Source organism: Palaemon carinicauda, chromosome 36, assembly GCF_036898095.1.
Source record: "Palaemon carinicauda isolate YSFRI2023 chromosome 36, ASM3689809v2, whole genome shotgun sequence".
NCBI classification, from domain to species: Eukaryota; Metazoa; Arthropoda; class Malacostraca; order Decapoda; family Palaemonidae; genus Palaemon; species Palaemon carinicauda.
The window spans coordinates 27,524,006-27,539,005 of record NC_090760.1 but is presented as its reverse complement, the minus strand read 5'-3'; positions in this window follow the sequence as shown (position 1 = coordinate 27,539,005).

The window sequence follows — 15,000 nt, the reverse complement described above, 5'->3', positions numbered from 1 at the left end:
AACTTTCAACTGGGCTCCACAGAGCATTAGAAGAGTTGCCTGACCAAGGCGAACATAGACTATGACTATGAAGTGTGAAGTAGGAGGTAATGAATGGAGAAGCATTGATTTAAAAGCTCAAAATAGAGACGACTGGGAGGGAATCTAACCGAGGCCCTTTGCGTCAATGGGCGTAGGAGGAGATGATGATGATTTCAGGGTGAAATGGGAATAAAATGATTGCTAAGACTTTCTTAAAGGCAATAAAGATTGCACAATAACTTTAGGAGCACCTCAGTCTTGGACTTTTAGAAAGCTTCAAAATAACCAACTTGTTTCACGCGCACTACAGTTCGAAATAAGTTTACAATATATTAATATTTCAAATTATTATGTGAGATTTTTATTATTTGAATCTCGAATTTGAGATTCTCCTTTTAAATCTTAATTAATGATACATTTAGCAAATTAATTTATATGATCTTGAAAATTTAAACATTTCTATAATTAAAGATAAATAATTATATAAGAATGTTCCATCCTAAAATCTCTGTTGAGGACGATAAAGAAGAAAAGAATCGATGGGTTATTTTGGTTGTGTGCAAAAGTTACAACTCGGAATGAGATGAGGAGTAACAAGAAAGGAGCAGAGGAAACCCAAGTGTTGATTCAGACATAAATAGACACTTAATTAGACACTTTAAATACGCTAATGAAAGAATACATTCTGTAAGACCAAAGCCAAAGATGAGGAAATAAAGAGGGTCAAGGAAGAGTGCCACAACTACAAAGGGTTCCCAAGAAATAGGTCGTAACCTTTTAGGGCCACAGAAACATTTTTGGGGACGCAGGAAGACAAGGGGATTGCCCAAGGGGAAAAAACTATAATCTGTTATATAAATGTAACGAAACTACAAAACAATCTAAAATACATTTGATCAGTAGACAGCGATTTTTTATTCTTTTTATTTGACTAATTAATATCTCGACCTGTGAAAAATTACGATACCAAAGATCATTTTCTCAAATGTCGAAAAAAAGCTTTTAGTGAGTAATACTATATCTAAGGATTCTAAAAACTTAAAGATCAATACTTGTTTAAAGAAGTTTTTTACTGTACAAAAGAAAAAAAAAGATTAATGCCAATTTTTCTCTCAAAAGTATTTTAGCATTAAATATTAGTTTGCAATTTTTGACTTTGGTCTGATATTTCAAATCAGGATACCAATAGTGATAGTACTAACTCGTTCACCCTTTATTGATTGTGATATTTCTGTTTTTTTTTTAATCTCAAAAAGAATCACTGTTTAATTCGAAAAGTGATGCAAAAGAAACTTCTTCAATAAAAATCTTACGTAAATCAAGATATAGAATTAGAAATGGACAAAAGTGTAGTTGGAGGACTGTGTCAGTCTGACATGGGAAGGAGACTTGTCAGACCAAGCAGCAATGATCAATCACAACAAAAGCAGCGAAAGTTCCAAAAAGGTTTCGTTCAGTTTGTTAATGACGCCATCATCCTAAATGTGTTACTATAATATATATGGAAATAGATGTAAATATGGATATTGGCAGAAAGATAGATGGTGCAATGGAAGTAATAATATCAAAGCTGGATAAGATCTAAAACGTCATTTCATTAACAGCTGGTAAACGGGGAGAGTAATACCCATTCCACCCCGCCCCCCTCTTCCCGGTTATGTCATCAACATGCCAGACCAAACGTTGAAGAATGATGACCAATTTGATTATCGCTATTTGGGCTTTGTATACAAACACGGTGGGGGGAGGGGGGAGGGGGAGAGATCAGGGGATCGGAATTCGGTTTAATCAAAGGTATAAATATTCTTTTTATATGCAAAGAAACTAACAGTGTTTCAATTTGATTAATTGATATCAGGGGTTAGAGTCAGTAATTTCAACTGTTTTCTGGACAACTCCATTTTCTAATGAAATAAGTTTTAGTTAGAAAGGAAAGTCCGTATTTTGTGTTTCCGATTAGCGAATTCTTTGCGTCATGGAAAGCCATTTTGACTCCGTTCTTAAGTAACTCTGATCCTCTGAGAACATTTCAATATTAATGTGGTTTTTATAACTCCCCAGAGAATGAGAATAAGCTCTCAGTTAATGCAGATCTTTTCCTTGAGAAATAAGACAACAAAAAAGGCTGCAAACAACGGCAGCCCTGAAATAGTGTTCAACGCTGTTATTTAGCTTATTATACATAATAATAAGTAGGTACTAAGATGCTAGCTTTTCATTTTGATATTTTAGGGATAATGTATATATATACATACACAAATTTAACACACACACGTGCATACATACAAACATACATACCTGCTACATACATACATATATATATATATATATATATATATACATATATATGTGTGTGTGTGTGTGTGTGTGTATATATATATATATATATATATGTGTGTGTGTGTGTGTGTGTGTGTGCATCACATGAGTTATGGATTAAGTCCTATGGGAGGCTATCAATGCTAATAACGAATAAGATTATTATTCGTCATAATTCTCTAATTCTGACCAATCAGAAGGCTGGATTTTCCATTCAGTAGGTTGAAAGTTATTTGTCTAAATGTTATCGTTGAAATGATTATTCGCATTATTTACAGGTCCTCTTAAATGTTGAGAAATGTCTGGTATATTGATATCCCGGTAATTGTATCTCTGTCTCGCAGGACATTGTCTGAACAGCGCCATGATGCTTATGTAGTGTTAAACATTAACAAATCTTGATTCTATTTCGTTCATTGATTCAGTTCTGTAGTTTTCATTTTGTATTCTGATTTCATTATCAACTCTATCGCCATCATGACCATGGATACAAACCATTGGATGCATATGCCTTTTTCAATCAGTTGAATTCATAGATACTGCTATAAGCAGTACTTTGTGTGATGAAAATTTGACTAATTATATAAAGTATTTTATGCAAAATTAAATCAACAGCAAAATAGACTACAGTTTTATTATGTATAAAACTAAAGAACATTTCAACTGTAATTGAAAGAAAAAAAAAAGTCAGTTGATGAAAACTATTCAAAAATCCCAATTTATTTTCTGAATGAAGTCCTGGTCCTTTTGGAGGTGCAGATCTGTTAATTAGAAACAATGGTGATGTTTTAGAAGAGAGAAAAGATCTGCGTTTGAATAACCATGAGAATAATGTTCAAATTGATGTTGATAATGTGTGGTTAGAATGTGAAACTGTTCATCCCTAAACTACTAGACGCAGCTTTGATGCTTCGCCACATTTCCTCTTCTAAAATTAAGTACGGAGAAAATGATGATTATTGGAACAGCTTCACATATCAAGAGTGACCTCAAAGATTACCGAGACATGAAAAAAAAATAAGTCCAAGCCCATTTGGAGTAGAGCTCTTCGGGCACAATTATACAATGAAAGGTTATAATTTATATATACATAAACTTACACAGACACACACACAAACACACACACTCATATATATATATATATATATATATATATATATATATATATATATATATATATATATATTTCAAATAAGCCATATATATTAATACATTAAAGTCTGGATTCTCTTAACGACCTCGGGATTAGAGCCCAAGGCGGAACCGCCCAAAGACTATGATATCGGACCGGCGGGGATTTGAACCCTCGCCAGGATATCTGTATGCCAGTGACCATACCACTCCGCCACGAAGTGGTATGGTCACTGGCCTACAGATATCCTGGCGAGGGTTCAAATCCCTGCCGGTCCGATATCATAGTCTTTGGGCGGTTCCGCCTTGGGCTCTAATCCCGAGGTCGTTAAGAGAATCCAGACTTTAATGTATTAATATATATGGCTTATTTGAAATCTGAAAGAAACACGTTTAAATGTGCAAAAAATTTATCATATATATATATATATATATATATATATATACACCACACACATGTCCCTTTTTGTGTAGGGACACATTAATGCATTAACGTGGTGAAGGGTTTTGAGTATTACCACGGTCCTACCTCTGGTACCTTCCAGATGAGCAAGAAAAATTAATTAGGTAGAGGGGAATCAATCGGGTTTTTTTTTTTTTTTTTGGAGAAAAAGCAGGAACGAAAAGATCTGTTCTGATTCTTTAGCTTAATACTGAAAAATTCTATTTGATATCAAATATATATCATTTCATGTCAAATGTTTTTTTTTAATTATTGGAACCCAAAAAATATTTCTGTGAGTTCTAGCGGTTTCATATATGCTACAGCTTGGAGAAAAAAACATCGTTGGCCTTGCAGTAACTGACGATTGCTGTAGTGGAAAAAGATGAAAATTTTTGTTTTTGTTTTTTAATATATATGTCTTCAATATAGTTTTGCTCTTTGAGGAAAAGCTCGGCAACCTTGTCTCCAAGATCCGAATATTTATTTTGCTGGAAGTTTCTTAGCTGTCTTTTTATTTATTTTTTCTAGGAAACCTCATGCTTAATGGTTTCCTAAACCCTTATATCAGGAGTATAGCCCACATCCTATAAATCAAGCCATGAATCTACGTAAATAAAAAACCGGAGCCACCAGTTTAGATCCAAAAGAGGTCTCCAAATGAAGAGAAAATCAGATCCTCAGAGTCTCTGGCATTTGAAAGGAAGTAATGGGACACTTCGTTCTACATCTGAATATGGCATATCTGAGTTTAACTTGTTCTAAAATTATTTTAAAGTTCATATAATGTTATAATTTTTCTTAAATATTGAAAATATTTATCTGAATAAAAATCGAAAGTAATGACTGATTGCAAATATTACCATTAGAAAATGAATTAATGCAATATTTGATTAAAATTTACATAATAATTTCAAATCTTTTATCTCCAAGATATCAATCCAAAGATACCCGGCAATTTCCTTCTAGTCATATCATTCCCTTGCTGGACTCTTCTCGGTGCTCTTTACCGGCCATCGTCTTGTTGATCTACCAGATTTTGACGTTATACCTACAATGAAATATGTGAAAGAGGGAATGCTTATTTATATCTAAAAACTCTTGCAGTCATTCCCAGTCTAGGCTTAGCAAAAGGTTTGATCTTAATGACTACAGCAAAAATATGTAAATATGATAATGAATGAGAAAGAAAAGGATATTGAAATGATAACGTAGAAAAAGAAATATCTGAATAGTAAAGAAAAAACTAATTACACAATTATGGATGGTTGAAAGATGGGGAGAAAGGGATAGGATGGGAATGCTGTGGAATGTTCTACCACAAGATATGTCTCTTTATAGACACCAACATCACTAACGAAGCTATAGAAAAATTTCAATGGCTTTACCCTAATTGTGCAAATGAAGCCAAGTCAAAATAGCCATGATAAATATGTCAAAATGGAATATTGAAATACCTGTACTGAAAGTAATGCACCCCAACTAACCTCTAAAGCAAGAGGTAAGGTACATTAAAATAAAGGTTTAAGAAAATCTAATGCTAAAAGTATGGCACCTGAAAAAAAAAGAGGTAAAAAACATCTAATGCTAGAAGTATGGCACCTCGAGAAAGAGTCAGAGAACATCTTATGCATGAAGTAGGGCTCCTAAAACAGAGGTCATAGAACATCTAATGCTATAAGTATGGAACCTCAAAACCGAAGACATAGAATATCTAATCTTAGAAGTATCACGCCTCCAAAACAGGTCAAAGAACATCCATTGCTGGAAATATGGCACCTCAAAACGAGAACAAATATTATCTAATGCTAGAAATATGGTACCTGGAAACAAAAGGTAAAAGAACACTTAATCCAAGAAGTATGACACCTTGAAACACAGTTTAAAGAACATCTAATGCTACAATTACAGCACCTCAAAACAGAGGTCTAAGAATAGCTTATGCTTGAAGTATGGACCCTCAAAACAGAGGTTAAAGAACATCTAATGCTATAAATATGGTACCTGAGAACAAAGTTCAAAGTAAATCCAAGGCTAAATGTATGGCACCTCAAACAGAGGTCATAGAGTATCTAATGCTAAAAATATAGATCTTCAAAAAAGAGGTAAAAAAAGAATTCTAATGATATACGTATGGCCCATCAAAAGAGAGGTCAAATAATATCTAATGCTATAAGTATGGTATCTTGAAACAGAGGTCAAAGATTGTCTCTTGCTATAACTATGCTACTTCAAACAGAGGTCAAAGAACATCTAATGTTATAACCATGGTATTTCAAAACAGAGGTCAAAGAACATCCAAAGCTAAAAGTATGGCACTTCCTACAGATGTTAAAAAACATCTAATGCTAGAAGTATGGCAATTCAAAACATAAGTCAAAGAACATCTAATGATATAAGAATGTTATCTCAAAACAGTGGTCAGATAACATCCAATGATAGAAGTATGGCACTTCATTTGTTAGAATATGAAAAAGTGCCACAGTTATTTGCAATATTTGAATCAAATGAAATAACTTTTAAGAGTCGTCAGCGAGTTTCCCCGTGTTACTCCTTTGGGAAACAGTATCCATTTTCCTCAACATAGTAGTAGTATATATCACTTATCCTAGAGAGAATACGATCATCGGGATTATTTATTCTTGAGAGAGCTTTAGTCATAATTATGAGTAATGAGGTAAGTTGAATAAATTATAAGTAGTGCGCTGTTAAGAGAAGCAAAGACATTCTAATTATTCTTTCGTAGGCTAGTATTGTCCAAAATTCTTAACTGATGTGTAATCTCTCTCTCTCTCTCTCTCTCTCTCTCTCTCTCTCTCTCTCTCTCTCTCTCTCTCTCTCTCTCTCTCTCTCTCTCTCTCTCTCTCTCTCTCTCAGTTTTGTATCTGTGTGCCGGTGAGTGATTAAACTTTTGCGGCCCTATAAATATCATGATTTAACGCGGATAACAAAAGGCTATCGAGTGCAATATAGCTACAAGTTTTCGTGAATAGTCAGTGATTAGTTTGAGGTCGGAGAAGTGGGATAAAACGTCGGCATAGAATAGTTATCTTGTGAATTACTAAAAATCTAATCAAGATGGCTATGTACAACACGGGCAAGGCTTGGAGAGACATCGCTGGACTCAGCAAAAATAAATTCCATGAGTTGGCGAAACAGGAGCTCGACCGTCTGATAACAGAGGTCACTAGTAACGTCAACCAATGTGACGGAAGAATATTCGCAGACATATTGAAACAATATGATCCAATAAACTGGAGCAAATCTGCGGAAAACATCAGCAAAATAATAGAAGAAATTCCAAAAAAAATCCAAGTGTTAAAGAAACTTATAAAGAAAGTCTACATCAATCAACACATTCCATCAAAGAACAATAAGAAGTCCAATATGGTGAATATGCTGATTGATGCAATGGGAAAAAGAATGCCAAAATGGTGTAATACATGTAAGATATGGTATTCCATTAATAATCCTCAACAATTGATTAGAAAATGTGATGCCTGTCATGTCCCAACACATCCCACATGTGCTGAAATACAGCAAAAAATAAAAAATAAAGACACAAAGGTATTCTGCTCAACATGCTTAGTCTGGATAGAAAATATAATTAAGTCGAGACTAAATCTGCAAATAGTTGAAGATAAAGAAGAGGAAGAAGAAGAAACAGAAGAAGAAGAAGAAGAAAAAGAAGAAGAAGAGAACAATGAACAGGATATGTGTAAGGATGCAGAAGAAATCATTGATATAACCTATGATGCCATCCAACAACATACTTATGAAGAAATAAATTACCAGATGGAAACAAATAATAGACCCAAGAGACTCTACCCGGACCTACATAATTTTAGGGAAGAGTAAGAACAAGAAAAAATAGAAAAGAAGGATATAGTCTGCAATATGCTGAAAAGAGGGAATTGCAGATTTGGCGAAAGATGCTACTACAAGCATCCAAAGATATGCCATAATTATGAAATATATGGTAAATGTGCGTATTTAGACGGATATGGAGACGAATGCAGAGATCTCCATCCAAAAATATGCAAAAACCTAAAAGAAGGAAAAGGATGCATTTACAACAAAAAATGTCGATATATGCATCCTGCAACCATGAATGAAAGTAAGAAAACTCAGCAAACTGAAAAGAAAAATGAAAGCAAAAAAGAAACAAAAAAAGAAACAAAAAAGCAGGCCGTGTATATACCGCGCTTTGAACCAAGAGCCCCAAGATATGAGGCCTTTCAACCTAAACCGGCACATGTAGAACCCAACTACAAAGAATGCATCTATAATGCCAGGGGTTGGTGCAGATATGGGGACAGTTGCAGGTATACACACACAAATAAATATGAAGGCGAAAGAGCAAATATAATAGAAAAGTTGGATTTTTTAATGGCAGAATTCCGGGAAATGAAGAAAAGAACATCATATCAGAACAGGAAGGAAGCATGGGAGAATCCATATTATTACCAATATTAAATAATGGGGATGAAACACAAACCATAATAGTAATGAATGCACAGGGTTTAGTCACGAGTAACTCTAAAAGGAAAATAGAGTTCTTAGAAGAACTAACCCAAATTGAAAAAAATAGATATATTAAATATAAGTGAAACATGGTATTCCCAAGAGACTGGCAGTGATGACCAGATAAAGGGTTTCCAAACTTATAGATCAGACAGAAAAAATAGGAATCAAGGGGGAACCGCAATATATGGAAGAGACATAAATCAAGGAAAAGTATGTGAAAAATACAGCAACACAGAATGTGAATTGATTGCGGTAGAATTTGAATTTGAAAAACTAATGAATATTGTAGTTTACAGACCCCCAAACACTAAGGAGTTTGATATAATAATAGAAAAAATAGATGGTATATGTAGAAACCATAAAGACTGGAATATACTCCTATCCGGAGATTTTAACTTTCCTTTCGTGGATTGGAAAGAACGGATAGAAGAAAGTGGTTGTATGTATACATATAAAAAAGATAGTAATAGTAGCGCAGAAGATAAGAGGCAATTTGAAAAGCTTCATGATATGCTATTAGAACATAATATGCAACAAATAAACCACATTCCAACAAGAAAGGAAAATGTCCTAGATCTAGTATTTGTGAATGAGGTGAATTATGTTAAAGAAATAATAGTGTATAACACGGGAATTTCAGACCACAATGTCATAGAATTGATAGTTCATTCCAAAGCAAGTGATCACAGAATTAATAAAAACACAAAACTTTGGGAAGGATATGGAAAATATAACTTTTACAGTAAGAATATAAAATGGTCAGAAATAAATGAAGAACTGGATAAAGAATGGAAAAATGTATTTATAAGTGATAATATACAGGTAAATACGGATATACTGTACAAAATACTGGAGAAAATTGTTGAAAAATATGTACCGAAAAAAAACAATAAACAAAAGACGTGCATACCAAGAGACAGAAGGATCTTATTTCAGAAAATTAAAAAGTGGAAGAAAAATCTTGCAAAAGAAAAAAATGTGTGGAAAATGAGGGAAATAAAATGTAAGATAGAAAATGCAGAACAAAAGATTATACAGTCGAAAGAAAATGAAAAAAGGGACTTAGAAGAAAGGACACTTCAAAATATAAAAAGAAACCCCAAAGTACTTTACTCCTATGCAAAAAAGATGAATAAAAGGAGAATAGAAATAGGCCCTCTAAGAATTGAAGGACGGCTAACGAATGAAAAAAAGGAAATATGCAACATATTAGCAGAAAAATATAAGAGTGAGTTCACGCCAAGAATTGCGAATGAGAATAATGAAACAGAAATGAGAGAAGAAAATGTTGAATATCTAACGGATATAGATATTAATGAAGCAGATATTGTCACGGCTATAAACGAAATTAAAAATGGATCGGCAGCCGGACCAGATGGAGTTCCAGCGATTTTGTTGAAAAAAACTGCAAACACTATCGCGAAGCCACTTGCAATACTGCTAAGACAGAGTATAGATATGAGCGAGATATATGTTAAACATAAATTAGCTTATATAACCCCTATCTTCAAAAGTGGATCAAGACTAGAGGCAAGCAATTATAGACCTGTTAGTCTAACATCACATATTATGAAAGTGTATGAGAGGGTAATAAAAAAGAAAATAATGAACCATTTGGTCAAAAATAATTTGTTTAATATGGGTCAACACGGTTTCGTACCTGGAAAAAGTACACAGACCCAACTGATAGCTCACTATGAAAACATATACAATAATATGATATATGAAAAAGACACAGATGTGATCTATCTAGATTTTGCAAAAGCCTTTGACAAGGTAGACCATAACATATTGGAGAAAAAAATGAGAAAGCATAATATTGTGGGAAAGATAGGAAAATGGGTAAAAGAATTCCTGCAAAACAGAAAACAGATAGTGGTTGCAAATGACGAGAAATCAGATGAAGCCCAGGTAATATCTGGTGTGCCCCAAGGTACGGTATTAGCTGCACTGCTATTTGTTATTATGATCTCAGACATAGACTGTGATGTTGAAAACTCCGTAGTGAGAAGTTTCGCCGATGACACAAGAATAAGTAGAGAAATTACTTGTGATGAAGATAGGAACTCACTACAAAGAGATCTAAACAAAATATATGAATGGGCGGAGATAAATAGGATGGTATTTAACTCCGATAAATTTGAATCAATAAATTATGGAAACAGAGAAGGAATGGTGTATGCATACAAGGGACCTAATAATGAGACAATCACAAACAAGGAAGCAATTAAAGACCTTGGTGTAATTTTAAATAGGAATATGTTATGCAACGACCAAATAGCAACACTGTTGGCTAAATGTAAAGCAAAAATGGGAATGTTATTCAGACACTTTAAAACAAGAAAAGCTGAACACATGATTATGCTTTACAAAACTTATGTGCGTAGTACACTCGAGTACTGCAATGTGATATGGTACCCACACTACCAAAAGGATATTGCGCAAATAGAGAGTGTACAAAGGTCCTATACTGCTAGAATAGAAGAAGTTAAGGACCTTGATTACTGGGAAAGACTGCAATTTTTAAAACTATACAGTCTAGAAAGGAGAAGAGAACGCTACATGATAATACAAGCATGGAAGCAAATAGAAGGAATTGCTGAAAACATCATGGAGCTTAAAGTATCAGAAAGAGCAAGCCGAGGTAGATTAATAGTGCCAAAAAGCATTCCAGGTAAACTGAGAAAGGCGCACAGGACATTAATCCACAACGCACCAGCATCGATAATGCAGCGACTATTTAATGTGCTGCCAGCTCATCTAAGAAACATATCAGGAGTGAGCGTAGATGCATTTAAAAATCAGCTCGATAAATACCTAAGATGCATCCCAGACCATCCAAGACTGGAAGATGCAAAATACACTGGAAGATGTATTAGCAACTCTCTGGTGGATATACGAGGTGCCTCACACTGAGGGACCTGGGGGAACCCAAACAAAAAATAAGGCAATAAGGCAATAAGGCTCTCTCTCTCTCTCTCCGGACATTACCATTTATTTTCCCAATTGAAGTTCCTCTTCGAGATATAAAAGCAACTTTTGTATTGGTGAAAAAGTTTTGATAAAGTTTTCTTGAGTTGAATATCCGTTAATGTTATAGATGATTCTCCAGATGGGATTAACAGGAAGTCAAACACTCTTCGTAGAGGGTTTTGTTATAGTGGCTGACTTAAAACATACATTTAAAAAACGAGAAAAAATCACATTTTGTCCTTTGTGATATTTTCCCGTCAGATTTTGAATAATGAGGGAGTAGTCTCACGTACACAAATTAGTTAAGATTGTGTTCTTAGATGTGGTTAAAATGCTCATCTTATGTTGTGGGTGCGATGCTGTAATTTTGACACATAAAGATGTAAAGTAACAGAGCCTATGGAAGCATTGTAAATGAGAAAAAATATCTATATTAACTTTGGTATTTTATGTATAAAAACGTAATTCATAGTAATGGTGAAACTGTCGTACAAACACATTTTTCGCCAGTGCAGTGCAAGGTCATTTTGATAAGTGTTTCAACTCAAGATATTATGACTCGACTTTGTGACGTCAAAAGTTTATCCATATTATTCAGATGAAGATCAAGTCATGCTAATACTTTTATTATATTCAACACTTCTTATTTTCCTTTTTTTTTCATGTAAGTAAAAAAGCTACAAATCTGGCGGATTAATATCACACAGGACATAATCTGATTGGACAAAATCTCAAGAGACAAAATTTATCTGGACAAAATTCTTTAAGACAAAATCACATAGGACAATTTTTGACTAGACAATATCTCACGGGATAAAATCACATTGGACAAAATCTCACTAGATAAAATCATAGGATAAATAGTGACATGACAAAATCTAACGGGACAAAATCCAATAGGACAAAATCTCAAGAGACAAAATAAGATAGGACATCCTTACCAAACAAAATCTCACGGGACAAAATCATTTGGGACAAAATCTCAAGGGACAAAATCACTTAGGACAAAATCCGACTGGACAAACTCTCAGAGGACAAAATATGACTGGATCAAACCTTACGGGACGAAATCACATGGGATAAAATCTGACTGGACAAAATCCTTTAGGACAAAATCTGCCTGGGCAAAATCTCACGGGCCAAAATCAATTGGGACAAATTCTGACTGGATAAAATCCATTAGGACAAAATCTGATTGGACGAAAACTCACGGGACAAAATACCACAGGACATAATATCACAGAAAAAAATCTTCGTTTTACATGAATTATTCATTCCAGATATTTCATCCAAGTTTGATAAATGCTTCACGATGAACAATTCTAGTCATTGCTTTTGTTCACTGTTCATGAACTTGCACATCAACGCCAAGTGGTTCCTTGATATGTACTTTTAGGCTTTGTTATAAATAAAAAAACATATAATTCTAAAATATTGTTTATTTTATTGTAGCGTACAGAGGGGGTAACTTGAAAAGAGGGGGGGGGGGGTTAGATTGAAACCGGTTTCAAACTAACACCCCCCCCCCCCCCCGGTAATCTGAAACTGGTGAATCAAAATCGAAAGTAATGCTTGATTGCAAATATCTGCATATCAAACAAAATTAATGCAATACTTAATTAAAATTTACATAATGATTTCTAGTCTTTTATCTGCAAAATATTAATCCAAAGATACCTTGCAATTTCCTTCTAGTCATATCATTCCCTCGCTAGACTCATCTCGTTGCTCTTTCTCGGCAATCATCTAGTTGATCTTCCAGATTTTGACGATACACCTACAATGGAATTTGTGAAAGAGGGAATGATAATTCAAGTATACAAACTGGTGCCAGTCATTCCCAGTCTCGTCTTGGCAAGACGTTTGATCTTAAGGATTACAAAAAGAAAAAAAGAAAGAAAAAGATGTCAAAACGGTAACGCAGAAGAGAAAAATATCTAAATAGTGAAAAAAAAAAAAAAACTAATTACATAATGACGGAAGGTTTGCTTTTTTGAGGATTTTTGATTGTGTGTGAAGGGGGGGGGGGGTGGAGGGGCAAGGGGACATGATGTGAATGTTGTGGAATGTTCTACCACAAGATGTGTCTCTTTATAGACGACAATATCACAGACGAAGATATAAAAAAAATCAATAAGTTTGCCCTTTGTGTGTAGATAAATCCAAGTCCTTATAGTCATGATGCATAAGTCGAAAATGGAGTATAGAAATACCTGTACTAAAAGTATGGCATCGCAACATAACTCTAATGCAAGAAAATAGGAGGTCAAAAACACTCTGATGCAAAAGATAAGGTACCTTAAAATAAAGGTCTAAAAAAAAATCAAATGCTAAGAGTTTGGCACCTGAAAAAAAAGAGGTAAAAAACCTCTAATGCTGGAAGTATGGCAACTCAAAATATAGGTAAAACGTTAATTCTTGAAGTATGGCACTCAAAATAGTAGTCAAAGGTCATATAATGCTAGAAGTATGGCACCTCAAAAAAAAAAAAAGGGCCAGAGAACATCCAATGCTTGAAGTATGGCTTCTCAAAATAGAGGTCAAAGAATATCTAAATCTACAAGTATAGCACCTCAAAACAGAAGGTATAGAACACCGAATGCTAAAAGTATGGCACCTTAAAACAAAGGTAAAACAAAATATCTAATGCTAAAAGTACGGCACCTCAAAACCTGATGTTATAAGTATGGCACCTCAAAAGAGGTCAGAGAACATTCAGTGCTACAGTTATGACACCTCAAAACAGGGGTCATAGACTATCAAATCCTAGAAATATCGAACCTCAAAGAGAGGTAAAAAAAAAAATCTATTGCTCGAAATATGGCACCTCGAAACGAGATCAAAGTTCATCTAATAGTAGAAATATGCCACCTCAAAACAGAAGGTAAGAGAACTCATAATCCTAGAAGTACGGCACCTCTAAACATAGTTTAAAAAACATCTAATACAACAAGTACAGCCTCTCAAAACAGAGTTGAAAGAATAACCATGCTTGAAGTTTGGACCCTCAAAATAGAAGTCATAGGAGATACAATGCTACATGTAAGGAACTCCAAAAGAGAGGTTAAAGAATATCTAAAAATATAGTATCTGAAAACAGAGGTCAAAGAACATCTCAACAGGTGGCTGATGCTCTGACAAACCTGTGTCAAATGTTCATTAATAATAATAATAATAATAATAATAATAATAATAATGATAATAATAATAATAATAAAAATAATAATAATAACAATAATAATAATAATATTACTATAAATAATAATAATGATAATAATAATAATGATAATAATAATAATAATAATAATAATAATAATAGTAATAATTTTAATATTATTATTATTATTATTATTATTATTATTATTATTATTATTATTATTAATAATAGTGATAATAATAGTTTTAACAATAATAATAATAATAATAATAATGATAATAATAATAATAATAAAAATAATAATAATAACAATAATAATAATAATATTACTATAAATAATAATAATGATAATAATAATAATGATAATAATAATAATAATAATAATAATAATAATAGTAATAATTTTAATATTATTATTATTATTATTATT